General features: G+C 40.5%; 1 protein-coding gene across 1 annotated transcript in view; it reads right to left on the bottom strand.

The window, feature by feature from the left end:
* Window positions 1–22,842, bottom strand: part of BTBD3 (BTB domain containing 3) — a 36,888-nt gene extending 14,046 nt beyond the window's left edge. The window contains exon 1 of the mRNA XM_079784895.1: window positions 22,686–22,842. The gene's annotated coding sequence lies outside the window, so the exon portion shown is untranslated. The remainder of the gene's footprint in view (window positions 1–22,685) is intronic.
* Window positions 22,843–23,108: the final 266 nt, after the last annotated feature.

Here is a 23,108-nt window from a genome sequence, read left to right on the forward strand (position 1 = left end):
GCCCGACATCCTATCTTTATTTAGTAGAATCTGGTATGTTCAGTTTGGGGACTTGAGTGAGGTTTGGAACTAGTAAAAGGGACTACAGAAATCATTTCATGCAAGCCTGCCCCACAAATAAGGTAACTGGATGGCCACAGATGAAGACATTTGTGAAAAGTCCACAGTTAAGTAGTGGGACCATGTCAAGACTAGAATGCAGATTTCCTGACTGCTTGCCAATTTTGTCTGTTCCACTCACTCTAATGTTCACCCATAATAATTACCCTACATCTTTACATAATGCTTTATCTTCATATTTCTATTCTTCTTTAAAATAAAAGTATATGTGCAAAATTTATAGACATGAAAGTCATGAACATATCACACCCTACAGGAGGCACACTGTAGGAAGAAGGCTAGAAAGATACTTTCTGGAAAGAAATGGAGAGGAAGTGCAACAAGAAGGACCATAAAAGCCCTCGACCATGAGCAAGCTTCTCAAAAACAGAGGAGGCTCTCCACGTAAAATGAAAGTTTGAAAACCAGCTATTCCCAGTTAACACCAACAAATCCTATGTTGACAATGCTTGTCGCTCTTGTTCAACCTGTTCTAAGTCTGGACTCTTTGTCTGGACTTGTATTTGGTTTACTATAAGACTCCTCCGCAGCTACAGCAGTGAGGTTAACCGAGGTTTAAACAAGGTAGTGTGGACTGAAGAAATAAAGTTATCACTCCCACAAATTATTAATAGAACATAACAGCGGAGAGAAATTTAACCTGATAAGTCATGATGGAATAATGTTTTGTTTTTTGCTTCTTTTGTGCTTTAATACTGCATGAAAGTTATGCTTGTGATATGATAGGTAAAAAGATATGTGACAAAATGTTGGCAGTCCCTAAAGATAGCAGCAGCTACTGGAAAAGACTGCATGCTTTCTAAATTTGAAAATAAATATGGAGTCGAGCACTGACAGTATGGTATAGTGCAGTGGTCGGCTAACCGCGGCTCGCAAGCCACATGCAGCTCTTTGGCCCCTTGAGTGTGGCTCTTCCACAAAATACCACGTGTGGGCGCGCACGTACAGTGCGATTGAAACTGCGTGGCCCATGCGCAGAAGTCGGTTTTCGGCCTGGGTGAGTCTATTTTGCAGAAGTGGCGTTAGAACACTCAAGGGGCCACAGAGCCACATGTAGCTCGTGAGCCTCGGTTTGCCGACCACTGGTATAGTGAAAAAAGCAAGACCCAATAACAAGTTTCCTTACAGTTACTTAGTATCTGTGAGCCTCATTTTCTCATCTGCCAAATGGGGTAATTACACCCAGTTCATCCCTCCCTGGTTTTTTTTAAGGCAAGATTACATGCCTGTGAAAGTGCTTTAATAAAAGTTTAAAACATTCTGCAAAGGTAAGCTTTCACTATTATAAACAATCATACCCAAAGCAGGAAACATTTGTGATACAATCTTACAAAACAAAACAAAAAACAAACAAACAATGATTAATCTGCCTTCTTGCCCTCGTAATCTTCCAGGCTTCATAGCTACTGACATTTCATCCCATTTCCAGGCTTGCTCCAGCCCCATCCAATGGCCAAACAGGTCCCAGGTCGCTTGGATTTGCAGGTGATGTTCAATAATCAAGATTCTTATTGTACATGGTGATCAGGTCCCCACCCAATGCCTGAATCTGTACCTAGAACTCACACTCCAGGCTGTGTGTCTACTGGACTCCATTCAAACCTCCTTGAGATCACCTGTTGACAGATGTCCCACTGTCCCCACCTCCACAGAGAGCCTGAAGTTGCAAATAGTCCATCTAGCCACTCAGCAGTGTCTACACTAGCAACTCAATTTGGCCTTCTCTCAACAATGACCCAGTTTGAATTCTTCTAGCACCAAGGGCAATAACTAAGACAAGCATTTGACCAAGGCATACCTCAGTGCTGGCAGGAAGGATGGGCTCATGGGCAGGTTTACTAAGTCATTTCCTTTTTACCACATAGATCTCTAGTGAACCTTGAATTGTACCTTAAATTTGGAAAAAATGCCCAAAGGTAGAATGTGACCTTCTTTAAAAGCAGGAATGATTCTTTTTTAAATTCCATATGGCATTTAACGTGATATTTGATTATTATAGCTGTGTTTGTGTGTACCTCTTCTGGAATACTCATCTAAATCCATCATTCTCTATCACATGTTAAATGGGGTGATCTTGAAAGGGAACACATAAAATTTATCATGAGATACTATAAACATACCTATTTAAAGGAATTCTTTTGCAAAGTTTAAGAAACTCTGGTAAACAAGGTAATCAAAAAATTTTATATTCTCTAGAGCAGGGGTCCTCAAACTTTTTAAACAGGGGGCCAGTTCACTGTCCCTCAGACCGTTGGAGGGCCGGACTATAGTTTAAAAAAAAACTATGAACAAATTCCTATGCACACTACACATATCTTATTTTGAAGTAAAAAAAAAAAAAAAAAAAGAAAAAGAAAAAAAAACGGCAAAAACACCCGCATGTGGCCCGCTGGCCGTAGTTTGAGGACGCCTGCTCTAGAGGATGTCATAGTAAGTTCCCTGCTGTGTAAGTGTTGACTACATAATCTCTTATCTTCTCCAATTCTAGATTTCTAGAATTAAGGAATCTATATAATGTTTAGCAGAAATAGTAACTTATTTAAAATAGTTTTCTTTACATTTTAATACTATGATCATGACCAATACACAATTAAAACTCTATGTGCAAATATGTGCCATATTTATTGATTTAAAATCCCTCCCCCCATTTTTTTTAACATAGCTGAAATTGGGCTGCTTCTGAAATTAATGGCATCTCATGACTATAACTATTAGGCTTTTTTTTTCTTTTTTGTTGGTACATAAAATAATGGCATGTCTTACAACTGATGGCACCTCACAGACAGTGAAATATTTAATTCAAGAGATAGAAAGGACTCTCTTCCTTAGGTTGGTTAATTATTCCTCTAACCAGGAAAGAGGATGGCTCAGAATTCCAACTGAACTGCATTAGAATAATTGAGCTTTCATCAAGTAGTCATTTAATAAAGTACATAATCACAATTCTCAATTGAGACTGCTACTATGGCAACCAATGATATGGTAGAAAATCTAGAAGAAAATTCCAAAATGAGAATTACCATTGCCAGGACTGGTAAGAGTTCCAGCATTAATACAATGCATTTCTAGTATTTTCTCATGGCACACACTATGCATGTACAAAATCTGATTAATGAAAGCCTATTAACTCTCTGGGTAATATTGCTAAAGATATTTTATCAATCAATCAAAGGTTTATTAACTTGTAGCAATATTATACATAGGTTAAACCTGGAGCTAAATGATTCCTTAGAAATTATTGTTTTCAAACAAATAGAATGTACATTAAAATGTTAGCTTAAGAGGGGGAAATGTTGTAAGGATTATTATATATATGATTTTCTCCTGAAAACAATTTGCCCAAAGAAAAGTAAAATCAGGCCTCAGGAGGTCTCTTCTGAGAAAGCCTGATGGGAGACTGTTCTCATCCAAAAGGGGACATTGTTCTATTGGAAATGCCTGAATGAAACAACTTTGCCCAACAATTGCTGTGGCTTTCTCCTGGTTGTTTGTTGACATTAGTTCATGGGGAAATAATGTGTTTTAGTCAAAGAAAATTGTTTTCATAAATATTTTTTACTTTGACTGGAGATTTTTTTTTTCTCTGATATTAGGAGGTAATAACCAAAAACATTTCTACAATAAGATCATTAATATCCAAAACTCCTCTTCACTTACATACTTAACTAAAGAATGTATTGCTTTATCTGAGAAAGGCATCCTTTTCCAATGAGCACACAGAATGGGAAGAAAAAATCCAGACAACTCTCAAACCACCAGATATGCTATATCAATCCTGATTATTAATGGGGTGTCACAGACCAATTTCCCCAATATCCACAACTCTTAGTGAAAGAGCTCTACAAGATAAAAATATATATTCCTAAATATAAGTTGTCTAAATGTGTGTTGTTCTCTTAGTCACTCCTTAGCAATAAATACCATTCTCCTATCATTTAATTTAGTCCCACCCCCTAAAACACCTGAAGTTATGACATAAATTATTATTATTTTAATGTAGTCTTTCTTTTTTCATTTGTTTCTTTCTAGAAAAGTCTTTTTATTTTTATTGATTTTAGAGAGAAGGTGGAAAGAGAGAGAAGCATGATGTGACAAAAAAGCACTGATCCACTGCCTCCTGCACGCATCCCAACCTGGGATTAAACCCACAACCTCTTGGTATATGCTTGTCTTAGTTATTATTTATACACATATTTTTTATATGTGTATAAAAAATAGCCTCAATTAATTACTATTTAATGAAATACCTTCCCTTACTTTTATAATGTATGGGACTAGAATATGGTTATTTTAAGCAAACAATATAAGATCTAAAAACGAGATCTGCTACAGCGAGAAAAAATGTACTATAAGAAAACACAAGCAAATGAAGTTATAGGCACCTTTATATCCAATTTCTAACACCTTTGTCTGAAGTCGAAAACCATCAAATGAAAATGAAAAAGGCACATGCATTTATTTCTAAACCTAGTCACAAAAATATTGGCTAACAAAAAAATTCAACTAGAACTAAAAGCCAGTGACAGAGGGTTATTATAGAAACCAGCTTCTGGCAAAAATTCAAAGTAAAATATGTTCTAAGTCTAAATTAAAAAGTGTTTTATGCTACTTTTAATTAGCTTTAAAGTATATAATTCCCCATGACTGTTGTGAAAGACACAATATAAAGACACATTGCCCTGTAAATGTTGGCCTAACCTTAACAATATCAACACCAAGTAACATGCAGAGACTGCCTCCATTTGCTGCAGAAAATAATTTGGCACTGATTAGTACTCCCTTGTTACTTCCAACTCTCATGCTGGTGTAACTGGGATGAAAGTTGAGGGGCTTCTAAACTTAGCTTCACTGAATGTGTCAGAACTAAGAAAATAAGGTATTTCAAATAAAAATTCAATTCTAACAATATATTCAGCAAGTCTTCTTTTTAATTAAAAGCTACTATATAAGTAGGTCAGTACTTGAACTGCCCAGAGGTACGGAATAAAATACTTTAATTGCTCATAAAATAATGTTAAAAGAAGTCTCACTTAGAAAGTCAAGACTATTCATGGAAATAAGTTCTTAAATTTGGGTTTCCCCAATCTTTGCATGTGTATGTACTTTAACTATAATGAGCAGAATAAAAACATTCAAGTCAAAATATATCTTCAGCCCAGCCAGGGTGGCTCAGTGACTGAGGGTTGACCTATGAACCAGAAAGGCATAGTTCGATTCCTGGTCAGGGCACATGCCCAGGTGTGGGCTTGATCCCCAGGAGGGGGGTGCAGGAGTAGTATTTATTTTAATAACCCACAGAGAAGCAACCATTTCATCATAGTTATGAACTACATGCACTCATACAAGATCCACTGTAATGATGATGGGTGGAACAAGGCCAAGGAAGAACAGATAGTCTCTGAAAATGGTGATCAATATATAAGGATTTTTTGCTAGCCAGCAGTAAGGATGCCATCACTAAATCCACTAAAAAAGTTCATATGGGAGACCTGGTTGATGTCAGTTTTCTTAAGGTAATACTCTTTCATAAAATTTAAAACAAGAAGAAAATGAAAAGGGATATTTATTAAGGGGCATGTGGTCAAGTCTTAACCAGCTACTTACTCTATGATGCTCTTCCCAGAGGTTACCATGTTAGTTGAGGATGGGTCTATCAGAAGCTTGCCAGGACTGTAGACCAAGCATCTGCCCAGGAGGAGAAGAAATTCTGCTTCACCTTTCTCAGTGAGAGGAAGACACATGGCTTGCAGTGCATTTTGGACCTCCATGATCTGGATCTAAGCTCTTTGCCGCTCTAGTCCTCTTCATTCGCTCACAGTGCAAACAAGGCTACAGTTGACCCTTGTACTGCACAGGTTTGAAAAATGTGGGTCCCTTTTATGTGGATTGTTTTCAATAACTACTGTAAATTACTTTTTCTTTCTTATTATTTTCTTAATAACATTTTCTTTTCTCTACCTTACTTTATTGTAAAAATACAGTTTATAACACATTTAACATACATTTATTAATTGGCTGTTATTGGAAAGTCTTCCAGTCAACAGTATTAAGGTTTCTGGAATTCAAAGGTGATACCCAGATTTTCAGCTGTACAGGGAACAGGTGCCCAGCCCCCATGTTGTTCAAAGGTCAATTATATTCCAATACTGTGAATGAACCCACTGCTCCTGCTATCCTCACTGCCCCTTTTCCCCTACAATCCTTACCTATCAGAAGCCTATGCATCCTTCACAGTGCATTCCAGACATCTCAAGGAAGGTTTCCCTGCACTTCTCGACTTCTTGCAGCACTTTATCACATTTCATCTTGCCTAATGTTGTCTGATCCATTAGACTGATTTCTCTGAGGGCTGCATCTCCCAACAAGAGCTAACAGCACCACACCCACATCTGGCTTTCAATCAATAAGAAACAGGAAGGATAAAGTTCAACACTGCCAAGTCTATCTAGAACCCTAGATTGCATTTGTGGAATACAACTTGTCCTGTGTTAAAATGGTCTGCAACTGAGGTCTATGATGTTTTTAGCTGTCTGAGATATAGGCCTATACAAGGTACAGTAGTAACGAATCTAGACATCTATTAAATGTGTCCCGAGGCTCTCCTGAACATGTCTAAACACAAATGTGGTTTTATAATATTGCACTCAACTTGCAGCTAGGCCAACTGAAAGTACTAAAGCAGGACTTAAAGCAAGTCTCCACATGTACTGAAAGCAAGGCTTTGCTTCATTAGAAGTCTAAAATTTAATGTAATATATTCACATATTCAAAGAGAAGTGTGGGTCAACCAGGAGTAAAAGACTCCATTACTAGGACAAAGCTGCCTTTATCAACTAGTCTCAATGCATGGTCTGGCATATTTATTTATAGCACCAGTAGAGAATTTTAGTGACTTAATGAACTGGAAAGGATAATAAATGCTCAGCAATTCATGTAAAAGGAGGAAAGCAGTCATATGAATAATCTAAAAAATGGATAATTAAAGAGACTTTAATATGTGGCTTTGAAATATATTTTGTCTGTATTTAACATTGAATGGATGAATTCCCACTACATTAGACACCCTCCTCTTCAAACAAAGCAATAAAACAGGCTTTGTGTACAGGGCTAAATATCTGAACAGTCTAGAAACTCACACCTACACCGCAAACAAGCCCCACTGCTAGGGATGGGCAATGTCGCATTTCCAATTACAGCAGAGCACAGTGCAAGTAGCCAAGCGCGCTCACACGTGTGTGTCTCCAGGTCATGCTTTACTAAGAACCAGTGTTAAGTTTTTTCCCCTAAAATTATATATTCTCTTACAATATTACAGTGTAAGAATAAATGGAGATGGTAATACCAATAGTGGGATAGCTGAATGTCCTAGCCATGGCTGGAAAGTCTGGTGCTTGGCTGGTGTGCTTATGAAGGGAAACTTTTACCACCAGCAATGATTTTAAAATTTTTTAGTAAGGTTGATAATGTAAACAAACTATTGTAAAGTAATGGCTGGAATTGTGTTGGCAAAAAATAAAAGACAGCTTGAATTTCCAAGTAAGCTCAACTGGTTTTTTATAAAAGTGTATGTTTTGGAAGGTGCAATGAGGTAAATACATCTGTTTTGCACCTGTTGTTTAAACTGTGAATGATTTTAATGTATTGGGTTTTGATCACAATAGGTAAGAAGGTATTTGAAGCTGGTACAAGTGGCTGAAGCCCTCTGAAATCGCCCAAATGCCATCTGGTAGTGATGGAGCATAACCAAAAGCCCTCATGGGAAGAGCCGTCTCTCTGCTCCAACAGAAAAGAAAGGGTTTTCTCTAAGAGCTCCATAGTCTGGCTCTATGTTTCTTTTTTACTATTTTTTTAAAATATATTTTACTGATTTTTTACAGAGAGGAAGGGAGAGGGATAGAGAGTTAGAAACATCGATGAGAGAGAAACATCGATCAACCGCCTCCTGCACACTCCCCACTGGGTATGTGCCCACAACCAAGGTACATACCCTTGACCAGAATCGAACCTGGGACCCTTCAGTCCACAGGCCAACACTCTATCCACTGAGCCAAACCAGTCAGGGCTCTTTTTTACTATTGATGCCATTGGTTTTACAGCCACTTGAAGGTCACTCCAGTGGACTCTGAGCAGCCAAAGGGCACAGTCACTGAAGGACCAGTCAGGTCACCTTTCCTTCCCCATTCACACCTGGGGGATTAGGAACAGTGGTGAAACAGCTTATGTGAGTACAGATTAGGTATTGTGCATTCCTGTCATAATCAATGTACTGTTTCATGGGAGATAAGCAGTACAAATTAATGACTTCATCAAATCTCGATCCTCGAGCACACACCTTTTTAATGTTCTGTGTGATGAAATGGAAGTATATTTAAAGCATTTCTGGTGAAACTGAAATACAATTATTGCCTTGAGAGAAAAGAGTTGTGCAACTCTTTATGTTAGAGCTGAACCAGACACCTTTTTATTTTTTTCCATGAAACACTACTGTACTTGAGAAAACATGCAAACTGTGCTATTCACACTTAGGTATTTAGCAGCCATTTTCTCAAAAGTGAATGAAGTGAGCCTGTCACTTTAAGGAAAACTATTGCTAATGATAACATTCGAACCTTTAAGCAAAAATTAGAATTTTGAAAATACCGATTAAGCAACCACGAGCTTCCCAATGGTTAAAGACTGTTTCTGATGAGATTGGTGATATTAAATAAATGTAATCTTTTATATTGTACTAGAGGCCCAGTGCATGAAAATTCATGCACCGGAGGAGGGGTCCCTCAGCCCGGACTGCTCCCTCTCACAGTCTGGGAGCCCTCAGGGGTGGGAGGCGACCCAGTGATCAGGGGAAGGTGACGCCCCATCACACCTCTGCTGCTGCCACTGCCAGCGGCACAAGGCTCGGCCGGCCCCGGTTACCTGAGCCTTGGGCAGCCCTGGGAGGCTGGGCAGCCGCCATCTGAGTCTTGCCTGTGCCTCAGGCCGGCCCTGGTGGTTGGGCAGCCTACATCTGAGGCTTGCCTGCGCCTCGGGCCAGACGTGGGCGGCTGGGGGGCTGAGGGGATCGGGGGACTCCAGAGGCAGGCGCGCAGCCAGGCCCCGGCGGCCCTGAGGGGACTGGGCGCTGCCATCTTGTGGCTGTGGGTGCCACCATCTATGAGGGTGTGACAGTCAATTAGCATATTTCCTCCTTATTGGCTATGGGCGCCACCATCTTTGCGATGGTGTGAGGGTCAATTAGCATATTCCCTCTTTATTAGAAAGGATAATGAAACGTGTCAACATTTGAGAGTTCCATAACTCAGTGAACCAATGTGTTCCAATAACAATGCAATTATATTACAGAATCATGCACACATGAGTAAAAGGTCCATTCTGAATACAAGACAAACCAATGGGTTCTAGTAAAAAGGAGCAAAGTTTACCGATGGTTTTAGATTCCACATGGCAAGTAACCTTTAAGAAATTGCTATTCAAGTTTTGATGAGGTATCAAATAATAACCACAATTATCTGAAAAAGCTATTAAAATACCCCTTCCTTTTCAAGCTACATATTTGGGTAAAGCCAAGTTTTCTTCAAAACAATATGTTTGTTTATTTTTAAACAAATAAGTAAATATTTAAAGTTTTCTTGTTTTCACTTCTATTCCAGTAAATAGTAATAGATATAATAAAAGTTCCCTGGGCTTCTCAAAATACTTAAAAGAGTATAAGAGTCCTGAGACCAAAAGTATGAGAACCACTTATATTATAGGAGGTTTTGGATTTTATTGTGTGATTGGTGGTAAGCCACTAGATTTTTTAAAAATATAAAAAGTATAAGTGATCAAAACCTATGAAAAGTATAGGTTTCTACATATCTTCTTTTTGGTTTTACTCTTCTAGAAAACAATAACTAATTCTCAAAGCATAATTCTCAACCATTCACTACAAAAAGAGTTTTGTGTACATTAGACAGAATGGAGAAACATGACAATCTCTACCACAAAAATTAAATTCTATTTGTTCTATGACATTGTTTAATATCTTAGCTTTGCCCCAATCTCAGAAAATTCACAGAACACAGGTGTTAAGATATAGCAATGGACAACACCTTCTTTGAAGACCTTGAGAAAAATTTAAATGGACATTGATAAGACAAATGTCCCTAGAAACGTCACATAAACCAGGGGAAAAGACGCAAATATTTCTCTCTGATATTTTACTTTCTCCTGTATCACATTTCCATAGCAACCTCTGCTGTTCCCCAAGCAAGGCTGCCAACATTTAAAGAACTTGTCGTTCACTTTTTCCTTCACTTAAGAGAGGCACATTAGGTAGAACCTGCCTTCTTCCATATCATTTTAACACCTTCCTATATACTAGTTCTATATAGTACAGTGTTTAATATTATATAACATCAAAATCTTTCTAAGTAATAGAAAACAGTTTGTTGGAAATAAAGTTTAGGTTAGGATTTTGCATAAGTCCATACAAAAGAAATATTTAATCTATCAACAGGAACTTTTCATTTTAATAAAGAGCTGGTGTTGAAACACATTCTCAGCTTCATTCTTAAAAATATTTTAGGGGGTGTGCATGTCAGTAGGATTGTTATCCTCATAATTACTTTACACTCAATAATTATATATTATTTTAGAAAGACTGTAAAATCAAAATACAGGCTGTCCCCATCTTGAGCATCTGATTTTCTTATAACCCAACACAAACACTGCTGTATGTTGACATCCCTAACCAACACCCACCTGGTAAGAGTATAGCATTGCCTGGTGATGATTTTGAGTACATGACAGGAGATGTATGCTAACCAAAATTTCAGGATCAATTTTGGCACTCTGAGGAATCTTTCATGGCACTCACAAGAGAAAGTAGATAATAAAGTAACCCAGACTTTCAGGTAAGCATGAGCTAATACCATAGGTCCCACAGAAATACTTGTTGAATAGCATTAAATTAGGTACAAAATCTAATTCACATAAAGAATTTCTACAGTGTTTATGAAAATGTGCTGAAACCACCTGGAGGAGGGGTAGATGTAGGCATCAGAAACTACTGTACTTGTGTACTCTTCCTCCACTGCTGCTGCCCAGTCTCCAGCAGATGGGTGCCAGCTCCTAGCACTCACTCTGTCTCCTGAGGCCACAGGAGAGGGTAAAGGGAGGGAGCACTCTGGGAGGGGGTGGAAGGGCTGTGCAAGAGAAAGGGGGTGTGTGTAGCTAGCAACAGCTGTTTGGAGCCTAAACCTGCATTTTGAGCAGGAGGTGCTACTGGTTAGCTTCTCACCTTTTTAATGTTGACAATAAGGTTATTTAGGAAGAGATGCCTGCTGTAACCTTAGTTAAGAATTAGGACTGTAGATCATTTCTGAGTAAGTCTTTCCAATAACACATCTAAATGTAGTTTGAATATTACAGCCAACTATTCACTACATTTCCATGAACAAAAGGCATGAAAATAGGTACTAGTCCAGATAGCCTATCTAATAAAAGAGTAATATGCAAATTGACCATACCTCCGCCACACCCACAAAGTCACGCCCACCAGCCAATCAGGAGCAAGTATGTAAATTAACCCAACCAAGATGGCTGCGGCCACAGAGCAAGCAGGAGGCTTGGGTTTCCCCGGCAATGGAGGAAGCCAAGCTTTCCGCACACCCTGGCAGGCCCTGGACTCCACTCAAGGCTACGAAGTTTCAATTATAGAAGATAAATAAATCCCAATAAAAATGGCTGTGGCCAGGGAGCAAGCAGGAGGCTTGGCTCCGCTCAAGGCTACAAAGTTTCAATTATAGAAGATAAATAAATCCCAGATCCCAGGGCCTCCGCTTGGGTTGCTGGGAGGCGTGGCCAGCCTGCAAACCACCAAAGGCCCCTTTCCCAGGCCACCCCATGCCCCAAAGGAACCCCCACCCTGATCCGGGACACCCTTCAGGGCAAACCAGCCGGCCCCCACCCGTGCACCAGGCCTCTATCCTATCTAATAAAAGAGTAATGTGCAAATTGACCGTCACTCCAACGCACAACATGGCTGCCCCCATGTGGTCAAAGATGACTGCCCCATGTGGACACAAGATGGCTGCCACAAGATGGCCAGCAGGGGAGGGAAGTTGGGGGTGACCGGGCCTGCAGGGAAGGGCAGTTGTGGGGGACCCTGGCCTGCAAGGGAGAGCAGTTGGAGGGGACTAGGCCTGCAGGGGAGGGCAGTTAGGGGTGACCAGGCCTGCAGGGGAGGGCAGTTAGGGGCAAACAGGCTGGCAGGGGAGCAGTTAGGCATCAATCAGGCTGGCAGCGGAGTGGTTAGGAGGTGATCAGGCTGGCAGGCAGAAGCGGTGAGGGGCAATCAGAAAGGCAGGCAGGTAAGCAGTTGGGAGCCAGCAGTCCTGGATTGTGAGAGGGATGTCCGACTGCTCGTTTAGGCCCAATCCTACCGGGCAGTCGGACATCCCTTGAGGGGTCCCAGATTGGAGAGGGTGTATAGGCTGGGCTGAGGGACACCCTCCCCTCACCGCCCCCCCCCCCCCCCGGGCTGTGCACAGATTTTGTGCACCGGGCCTCTAGTCTATCCAGACACCTGAAGTATAATAATAGCTGAAGGCCAAAATTAGTCCCTCACGATAAAGTAGGCCTATTTGCTGGGCAGCGTAGGCAAGATCACCACTTTCAAAAAATTGGATGAATATAAGAAAGATGTCAATTAAAAAAAAAAATCTACATACAAAACAAATACATACACAGGTCCCCAAACCAGGTATAGAACTATGAAAACAAGGTGTGTATTCTAACTGGGCTATCCATTAATAGCCTAAACAAGGGATATTTTGTGATTCAGCAGCACAAATGCAGGTCAGTGCTTTCCATTCAGCTTAGGCCAATAGGACTGACTGTAAAGTATTCAAATAAAATAGGCTGTAACAGTGATATTTGCAAAAGAATGAGTCTTCACAATAACAAAACCCAGATACAATGCTAATCGTTTCAAAGCCAAGGCAGTCTCTAGTGTAATGCATTCAGAAGAGTGGTGCTGTATGGTAACCATGACTAAAATGTTTACACCCTCTAACTGAATGTAGGAACACTCTTGCTGATACACAGGGTGGGTCAAAAGTAGGTTTACAGTTGTGAATATGCTAAATAGAGTTTATTCTTGTATTATTTTTTCCATATGAACTATAAACCTACTTTTTCCCCATCCGTGCTCTTACTGAAAAATTAAGTAGATTAAAAAAGAAAGAAAGAAAGAAACTAGATATGCCTTGAGAGGGAAAAAAGTGGAAATTTTCACATATTTTTGTGCTTTTACATAGCAGCTATTATTGGGTTTATGCATTTATAGAGGTATATATCTGGTTTACCCTCTATTCTATGCTTACATGATCTCTAATAATCTTTTCCTTGCATACAGACACCACTTACTTGCGCAGTGACTGTAACAGTACAAACTATGCAAATATTTCTTGCTCTATTAAAAGAGAAGGAAAGGAAGTCTGATGTTTTTGAGATACTCTGGGACCTGGACACAAAAGGAGACTCTAGAAACACTTTAAGCAAAACTTTAAAATGATTGCTATAGCGATGACTACAATGTACTCTTGTCTGGGAAATTGAAGGTAAAGAACTGAGAGTCTTAGATTTTGTGGATTTAGTTCCATGTACAGTTATAAGATTCTCTGTGGCTCTGAAATGTTTCAAAATCAACTTAAAAGAACTTACTTCAGCTAGAACCTCAGGGGGAAAAAAGGATTAAAGGGGACATGAGAGATGAAGAGATGTCCTGAACAGCAAGAAAGCACAAAAGGAGAAAACAAATGGTTACTACGTTCCACTTTAACAGATTGGTTAAAGAATAAATATTGTAACAGTACATCACTGATATTTATCAGGGGGCTCAGGCATAAATTTGAAAAGTTCCCAAGATGAGGCCACTGCCCAACCTTGATTAAAAACTGAAATCCAAAGAGAGCATGTTCTAGAATACGATTCATGTCATTCAGACTTGAATCAAGACAATTGGCTGGGCTTTTCTGACAGTTAAGTGACCTTCTCCTACACACTCGCACAGTTTAGCACTAGAGACAGCATCTTATTTAATCCTCACAACCACTCTATGTATTATATCCATTATAAATGTTACATGTTCTGGAACTTCTCCCTTGCTGGTGGGATGCTAAATAATCTATATTGGATCCACAGATGCCAAAGCACTAGACTGCTTTATGAGAAATTCATGGGTCAGAGGTGGGGAGAAGAAGGCAGCCTACATTTATTCATTTAAAAATATTTACTGAGCAACTTCTATATACCAGACACTTGGAACACAGTAATGAGCAGACATGGAACTAATAGCCTAGACGAGGGGGAAAGAGACAGCTCACCAAAAACAAACACTATAGTATTTAGGAAGTAATAGATGCCGTGGAAAAAGTGGAGTATTCCAAGGACACAGGTGAAGCTTGCAACTTTAATCAGGACAGACCTCACTGACATGGTGCTATTTTAGTGAAGACTCAAAGGAGGTGAGAGAACTGGCCAAAAAATATATCAGAGGAGAAGATATATGTTTTTGGAAATATGCAAATTGGAAAACCAAGCACAAAGATAAAACAATGGGAACATGCCTGATCTGTTCCAAGATGAGCAAGGAGGTAAGTAAGGATGCCTGGAATGTAGAGCATCTGAGAGGGAGGGAAAGAAGTCAGAATTACTGGTAACTGGATTGTATCTGCTCTGTGAACCTTTATGAAAAATCTGACTTTTATTCTTAGTGACATGGAAAGCCATTGAGGATTTTAAGTGTAATCTGATTTATGTTTTCTTTAAAAAAAAAAAAAAAAAGTCACTCTGGTTGTTACACTGATAACAAATTAAAGGGAAGCCAGAAGAAGAGAAAGAGGAGCCATGGCAGTAATCCAGGCAAGAGGTCCTGGAGACTAGGACAAAGGCACTAGCTAACAGCAGAAGTGGGAAAAGGGTTGCACTCCTGAATTTATTTGGAAATATTTTGAAGATAAAACAGCAGGATTTGCTGACAGCCTACATATAGAGTGGGAGAGGAAAAGAATAGAGAGAAAAAGAAAAATCAGGAGGATTTCAAGGTTTTTGACTGAATAAACTGAAAAATGGAGCCAAATTAGAGCAGGTCGCAGGAAGAACAGGTTTACAGAGGAAGATCAGAACTTTCCAGGTTGAGTCTTGTTAAAACTGAGGCATCTTTTACATACTCAAGTGAAGAAGCCAAAAAAGTAGTTAGGTATATGTGCCTGGAGTTTAAGAGAGGTACCCCAGCTGGAAATACACATCTGAGAGTCTTAAGCAGCGACACGCATTTTATGAAAGTCTTACACCTGGGACAAGTGTTCTGCACGAACTGAGCCTTGAAGTATTTCCAAATAATAGGATGGTGAGAAAAGAAAACGAACACAAATTTTAGGAAACTCAGAACTGAAAAGAAACCAGTGGGCCAGTGGTATAGGAGGAAAAGCAGGGGAGTTGTGGTATCCTCAAAATTGAATGAAGAAAGGATGTCATAAAGAAGAGGGAATGACCCATTATATCCAATGCTGCTACCAGGTACAGATAGAGAACTGACTGTTGAATATAGCAACTTGGAATATTTCCTTTTGAAAAAGCCCTGTGACTGTATCCCACCCTACCTTCATCCTACCTCAGAGAACATGATTATGCACTGAATGTGTTATCTTTCAATTTTCTCATGAACTGAATTTGTTTTTCTCAAGAATTATCCAAAAGGAAGGATTTACTCCAGTTTACTATTTGGGACTCAAATCAGCACTCCGTTAGGAAATACGGTGATAAACTTCAGATGCTAACAGTAATTTGCCAACATTCAATTCCTGTCCCTTAAAAAATAAAAATACCTCTATGTAAACTGGAAATAAAAGGACAGATTTATTTGGTCCTCATGAAGAGTTATGATAAAACCAAAAGCCAATATTACAGCACTGTTTTTCCTATTAAAATAAAGAACAACACAATTTTGTACATTATTGCCATTATTATTTGATTATGTTCCAAAATGCTAACACTAGTGCAGCCAGCCATAAAAACCAAAATGAAAGGTATAATTATTAGGAAGTAGACACAGTGTCATTATCTGCAATTGATTATATAACTAGAAACCCAAAAGAATAAACCACAAAGCTCTTAGAATAAGAGCTAGCTATAAAATAAATATACAAAAATCAACAACCATCTTACACCAGCAATAGCCAATAGGAAGAACCCATTACAACAACAACAAAGTCATAAATACCTAAGAACCCTAACAGGAAATACTAGAACTTCTATGGAAAAAAAAAAAAAAGAGGTATATACTACTTCTGCTAGGAGAGACAAGTTGAATAAGCTTTTATGTCCCTTAATAGAAACATTGACTACACTACATGTAGACGACAGTCCTTGACAAAGAATAAAAATACAACATAATTGGGCATTTCTTAGTTCTAAGGATGTATCGGTAGAGTCTTCCAGATGAAGATGGTAGGTTTATCGATACATCCTCTCTCTAAACTCCACTAAAATGGCAGTAGAGAGATCTTTCTACAAGACAGAGACCTAAGGACTTAAAGAAACACAATCATGGAAGTGGAAAGCAAAGGACAAGTAGCAACTTGGCAGAACTGAAAGAGTGAAACACTACACTGTCAGAGGAAAGCTGAGAAGCACTCCAGATTGCTCAAAAGCTGGAGGTGAAAAGGGTGGCGGGCTAATAAAAGGTTAGTAAAGGCTGTTTGAGACCTACATCCCTGGATGCCTTTCCCAACTCCTCCCTGGTGAGCTCTGGCTGACAGTCCCAGGGCCCAGCCAGACTGAACACTGATTCTGGGAAGAGTAGATAAAACAGGTAAATTTTTGAACCGTGAGAGCATGGGAACTTTCCCCAAAGTGACTATACAAAGAGACTGCTAACATTCCAGACTGATGCTCTCTTTCAGTATTCTTAGATATAAACTTCATGAATATATTAATGATAGCAAGACAATAATCTTTAAGGACAGATGAATGTCATTATGATTTTTTAAAAAGAATAGTGTGATTTGCTCTACCAGGTATTTCTATATATTCTAAATCTACATTTAAAAGATCTGGCATTGAGCATGTTTTCATATGTCTCTTGGCCTTCTGTATGTCTTCTTTCAAAAAGTGTCTATTTAGGTCCTTTGCCCATTTTTTTGATTGGATTGCTTATCTTCCTTTTGTTAGGTTGTATGAGTTCCCTATAAATTTTGGAGATTAAACCCTTATTGAAGATAACATTGGCAAATATGTTCTCCCACGCAGTGTGCTTTCTTGTTGTTTTGTTGATGGTTTCTTTTGCTATGCAGAAGCTTTTTATTTTGATATAGTCCCATTTGTTTATTTTCTCCTTAGTTTCCATTGCCCTAGGAGCTATATCAGTAAAGATATTGCTACGACAAATGTCTGCTATTTTGCTGCCTATGGCTTCTTCTAAGAATTTTATGGTTTCCTGTCTTATGTTTAAGTCCTTTATCCATTTTGAGTTTATTTTTGTATATGGTGTAAGTTGATGGTCTAGTTTCATTTTTTTTTTTGCATGTATCTGTCCAATTTTCCCAACACCATTTATTGAAGAGACTGTCTTGACTCCATTGTCAAAGTCACTAATCATCCTAGAGATGCAAATCAAAACAACAATTAGGTACCATTTCACACCTATCAGAATGGCTATCATCAACATATCAACAAAGGACATGTGTTGGCAAGGATGCTGAGAAAAAGGAACCCTCTTGCACTGCTAGTGGGAATGCAGACTGGTGCAGCCACTGTGGGAAACTATATGGCGTTTCCTCAAAAAATTAAAAGTGGAGCTCCCATTTATCCCAGTAATCCCACTTCTAGGAATATATCCCAAGAAACCAGAAACACCAATCAGAAAGGATATGTGCACCCCTATGTTCATAGCAGCACAAATAACAATAGCTAAGATTTGGAAACAGCCTAAGTGCCCATCAGCAGGTGAGTGGATTAAAAAACTGTGGTACATCTACACAATGGAATACTACACTGCTATAAAAAGAAGGAACTTTTACCATTTGCAACAGGAGAACATGGAACTGGAAAACATTATGCTAAGCGAAATAAGCCAGTCAGAGAAAGATAAATACCACATTATCTCACTCATATGTGGGATATAATGATCAACATAAACTGATGAACAAAAATAGATCCAGAGACAAGGTAGCACTGAACAGACCGTCTAACCTCAGAGAGAAGGCAGAGGAGGGCGAGGGGGGTTAGAGATCAACCAAAGGACTTGTATGCATGCATATTAGCATAACCAATGGACACGGACACAGACACGGGGGTGGTGGGGTCTTGCCCTTGGGGGTGGGCATGTGCTGGGGGGGCAGGGAGAGGTCAATGGGGGAAAAAGGAGACTTATGTAATACTTTAAACAATAAAGAATTTAAATTTAAAACAAAAAACAAACAAACAAAAAAAGATCTGGCATTAAGATTAGAGATCAATGCACTGATGCATAAGGCATAAAACAGAATAGACCCCAAAACTAGTTAAGATCTTAAAATATAATTAAGGAAAGACTACTAACCAGTTAGGAAAGGATGGACTGTATATATTTAACAAATGGTGCTGATAGAATTGGCTAGTTGGGGAAAGGAAGGGAGGAGCTGCGAGGGGGGAGGGGGGGAGAAGGTCGTATAAGACAAATCATATCTATATACTAATATAGAATTAAATGTAAAAACTAGTATATTTCCAAAATTTTGTTTCACTCACTTCACCTCTGGGTTTTCCAAACACAAATGTTCACAAGGAAAAATCATAAAGGACAAGATATAGAGAGCTGATTGCATAAAAATGAAAATATTACGTTGTTTGGAAAACACCATAGAGTAAAAGACAAATTATGACCAGAGGGGGGAGAGGAATCACTGCAAATATGATAAAGGCACAATACTCTGTATAAAACAAGTATGTAAAATCATTTATAAAAGTCATCAGTTAAGAGTAAAATGGGCAAAGTACCTGAATAAACTCTCAAAAGGTAAAACAAAAAACTAACTTCACTAGCTACCAAAAAATATAAAAGACCACATTTTTATAGAAAATTAGGAAAGATTTAACACTGAAATGCCGACATCACGGGAAGATCATTCTATGCTTAAGGGAATCCGTGTATCTAGGCATAAGCAATTTGGCAACACGCCTCAAGCCATAAAAGACTTCACCTCTGCCTGAGGAATTCTTCTCTTTAAATCTAACCCAAACAAGTCAGACACACTGAGACTTTCAGACAAGGGCATTTAGCCCAGCTCTGCCTGCATGTGTATTCTTTCTGAGCCTACCTCCTGTGTCAGACTGTTGAGGACCTTCCTTCATTCCACCTCTCCAAACTCTACACTGTGGCCACCTTTATCACCTTCATTCTAAGCAATCATAAGGAAATGCAATGACGCAATTAAGGTCACTGAGATTGGAAGTAGCCAAGCTAGGATTTGCAACGAGTGTTTAATACCATATTCTCAACTACTAAAAATGGATATATGTCAAACAATAGAAAACAAGTTAAACTTGGGCATATTCATCATTAAAAATCGTATTTTCAAGTAAGAGTTAAAGGTATAGGAAACCTGTAATATATTAAGTGAAGGGGCAATATTTAAAAGTATGTCTGTGCAGATAAATAAAAAGGGAAAAATGAAAGAACTTCATCCAATGAGCAGTAGTTTATTTCTGGGTAATGTGATTGTGATTTTTACTTTCTTAATCTTTTTTGTTTTTTGTTTTTTTGGGGGGAGGGGGGAGGGATGTTTCTGGAAAATGTCTACAACAGGGATAATTGCTTTTTATTGTAAAATGTTTAAAAGCATAGAAACAATAGAAATTCATAATTGTGCCTGCTTAGAAGTCCTCAATTTTTAAACAAGCAATGAAAACAGGGAAGATCAGGTGAGAGGTTACTATCTTAGCAACTTGGCAATACTGTTGAACTACAGGGTCCAGCAAATAAGAGTATTTTCCATCATTATTCTTTTCTCAGAGTGAAATTGGAAAAACTAGCCTTAAATAACTTGCTTGATAGCCCAGTTAACTGAAATTTAACTAGCACATAAAACAAGAGATATTAGCAAGAAAAAAACTCTTCAACATCCCATATGTGCTCCAAATCACTGGACTACTAAAAGCATTTGGGAATTCACTGATTGAATTCCAATTATTTACACAGTTAAGTTAAAAAGGTTTCAAAAAAAACAAAAAGCCTGAGACGAGTGACATATTTTTATACTATTTTGTTCAGACCAGTTCTTTGCAAGGCAAACTGCAATTAGATGACTACCAAATATCTGTTTTGAGCATAAAAGAATTAATATTTTTAAAATGCATCTTTGTTTGGATGTGTGTGCCTTGGGGGAAGAAAAGGAGTGGGCGATTGTGTAGACAAACTGTGCCTTGCCTTTGTTACTTTAAAGTGTAACATTACAAGTGGTTTAACTTTTTGTATAGAATCATGGCTAAGTACTTTCTAGGAACAAAACAAATTAAAGGCTGAAATTGACATTTGACTTTTTTTTTTTTTCTGGGCCACAAATTATCAAAGGATTTTTTGCATGGCTGTAGGATTATATTTCACTTTTCAAAATTTCTTAACTGTAAGGTTTTAGAACTTTAGACAAATGATGATACAATTCTTAGATTTGTGTGCCCCGCAGGAGGACTGGTTTTGCGTGTGTCGTTTTTTGTTTTGTTTTGTTTGTTTTTCTTGTTTCCACTTTATTTTGGAACTTTGTTAAACAAGTTTTCAGAACAAAGACTGGAGGGGGGTGGGAGGCTAGGGGGGGGAGAATGAATATTCAGAGGACAACAGAGCCGCCAGCAGTGTCACCTCATATGAGAGCATTATTAAATAATTCTGTAATTACTTAGAAAAACAAACAAACAAACAAACAAACAAAAACCACTGGAATTGTGTCACTCACCCTTACCTGCGCTGAGACCAAGAACTGAAAATGGGGATTCAAAATCTTCAGAAAAGATTCAGGCACCCAAAGGCACAGACCCGCCCACTTCCCCTGGAGAACCGGTTGCTAGGAGAACCCGAAATAACCCTTTCAAGCCAGAACAGTCCGGGAGAGGATCCTCGCAGAGGCTGGGAATGGTTAAAAGAGGAGAGTGGGAGAAGGGTGAAGAGAAGGGGGTAGAGAGAGGGTTAAAAAAAGAGGATGAAACCCTTTGGCTTTCGCAGGGGCCAGAGAGAGTGGGCTTAGGAACCCCACAGAAATCCCAAACACCAGTCAGAACAAAGTTCTGGACGCTGGAGTCATGTTATATAGTTCAGCTAAAGTTTGAAACAGTAGAGACGCTTCCCTCCATCCCCAGTGGGAAACAAACCACCCCTTTGTGAGTTTCTGTCTATGAAAAATGACGCTATCGAGTTTCATCTCACCCACTACAAACTGAACCCTCTGTACAAACGGAAATCTTGATTTTCTTATATGAAACCGGTGGTTCCCAAACTGTAGCATACAGGAGTTATCCGGGGATCTTTAAACTATACACTGTGTTTCATTAACTTGGGGTGTGATCCGAGTACAGAGTTTTAAAACTCCCAAGAGATTCTCTTGTGTAGCCAATTTTGGGGACTACTGTATTCTACATGATTGGGCGAGGTGGCTGGGACTATTTTTAACAAAGAAAAGAAAAAGAAAGCACAATTATCTCCCGTTGTCTTTTTAAGGCTAATAATAGAATTAGCTGGCTTTTTCCAAGCACACAGGACAATAGGCTGCTTCAGAAATAGGAGTCCCCAGCATGCCTTAACAATACTTTCTTTGAGATACAAAGACCGGGCAGTTTCAGTCTTTTCTTCCCAAGAGAGCAACTATCCTTCTTACCAAAACACCAAACTCATTTTTCTATTTTGGCAGCGAATGGGCCCTGAAAGCCGCTAAGAACCTGGTGGGCCAGCTCCAGGACCAGAAAGAAACCGAACCCCCACCATCCCACCAGCACTAGCCAGGGTGCTGCGACGACCACCACCGGGACCGGGTGTCGGTCCCTGGAACTCCCTCCATAAAGTTACTTGAGGGAAGTTTGCTCACTTTTCCTCCCCGGGCGAGGGTCGCGGCCCCCGCCACCTGCTCGGCGCCCAGGCTCCCCGGCCGCGCCCCCTCGCTGGACCGCCGCCACCTCCCGGACCGCACACTCCGCGGGAGCCCGGCCGGCCGGCTGGAGCCCGGGGGCTCGCCGCTTCCCTCCCCGGGGTACCCGGGCTGCAGCTGGCCCAGCGCCTGGAGCTGGACGCCGGGACCCCCGCGCGGGCCCCGCACTGTCCCGCCGCCGGAGAGCCTTAGGGAAGCGCGCGCGCGGCCGAAGCCTCTAAAGCCCGGGCAGGGCTTCCAGGCGCCCCCGGAACCCCGAGCCCATCGCCGGCCGCAGCCGCGTCCCGACCCGACCGCGCTCGGCCCCTCCGGTCCGAGGCCGGGAGCGCGCCCCTAGCCGGGCGGTCCGGCGCTGCGCACGCGCGGAGGTACCCGCCCGCTCGCTCGCTCGCTGGCGGCGCCCTGACTCACCATCCGCGTTTCTCTTCGCCTCCGGCGCCGCCGCCTGCACTGCTCGCTGCGGGCCGCTCCGGCCCGGTGCCCACTCCTGAGGCCCTGGCCCGGGCACTCGGGAATCTAGCGCCCGGCGGGCTCAGCGGGCACCCGCACGCAGGGCACGCTCCGCGGGGCCGCGCGCGCGCGCGCTCGAGCGCTGGGACGGGGCGGAGCCAAGCGGGCGGTGTTCCCGAAGGCGGCTGTGGGTATGGGGCATGCGCACTGGCCTGTCCCTTGGGCGTTGTGGGGCGGTGGGGGGGGGGGCGGTGGGGGGGGGTGCAAAATGGACATTGACCCTCGACCAATAAAAAGGAGGAAGGTAGAAAAGGCCAGGAGTCCCTCCCCACTGAGAGGCAAGTTTACCCTTGTCCCACCAAGGGAAGTTTCCTAATCTGGTTC

Source organism: Cnephaeus nilssonii (assembly GCF_951640355.1).
Source record: "Cnephaeus nilssonii genome assembly, chromosome: 11".
Lineage (NCBI taxonomy): Eukaryota > Metazoa > Chordata > Mammalia > Chiroptera > Vespertilionidae > Cnephaeus > Cnephaeus nilssonii.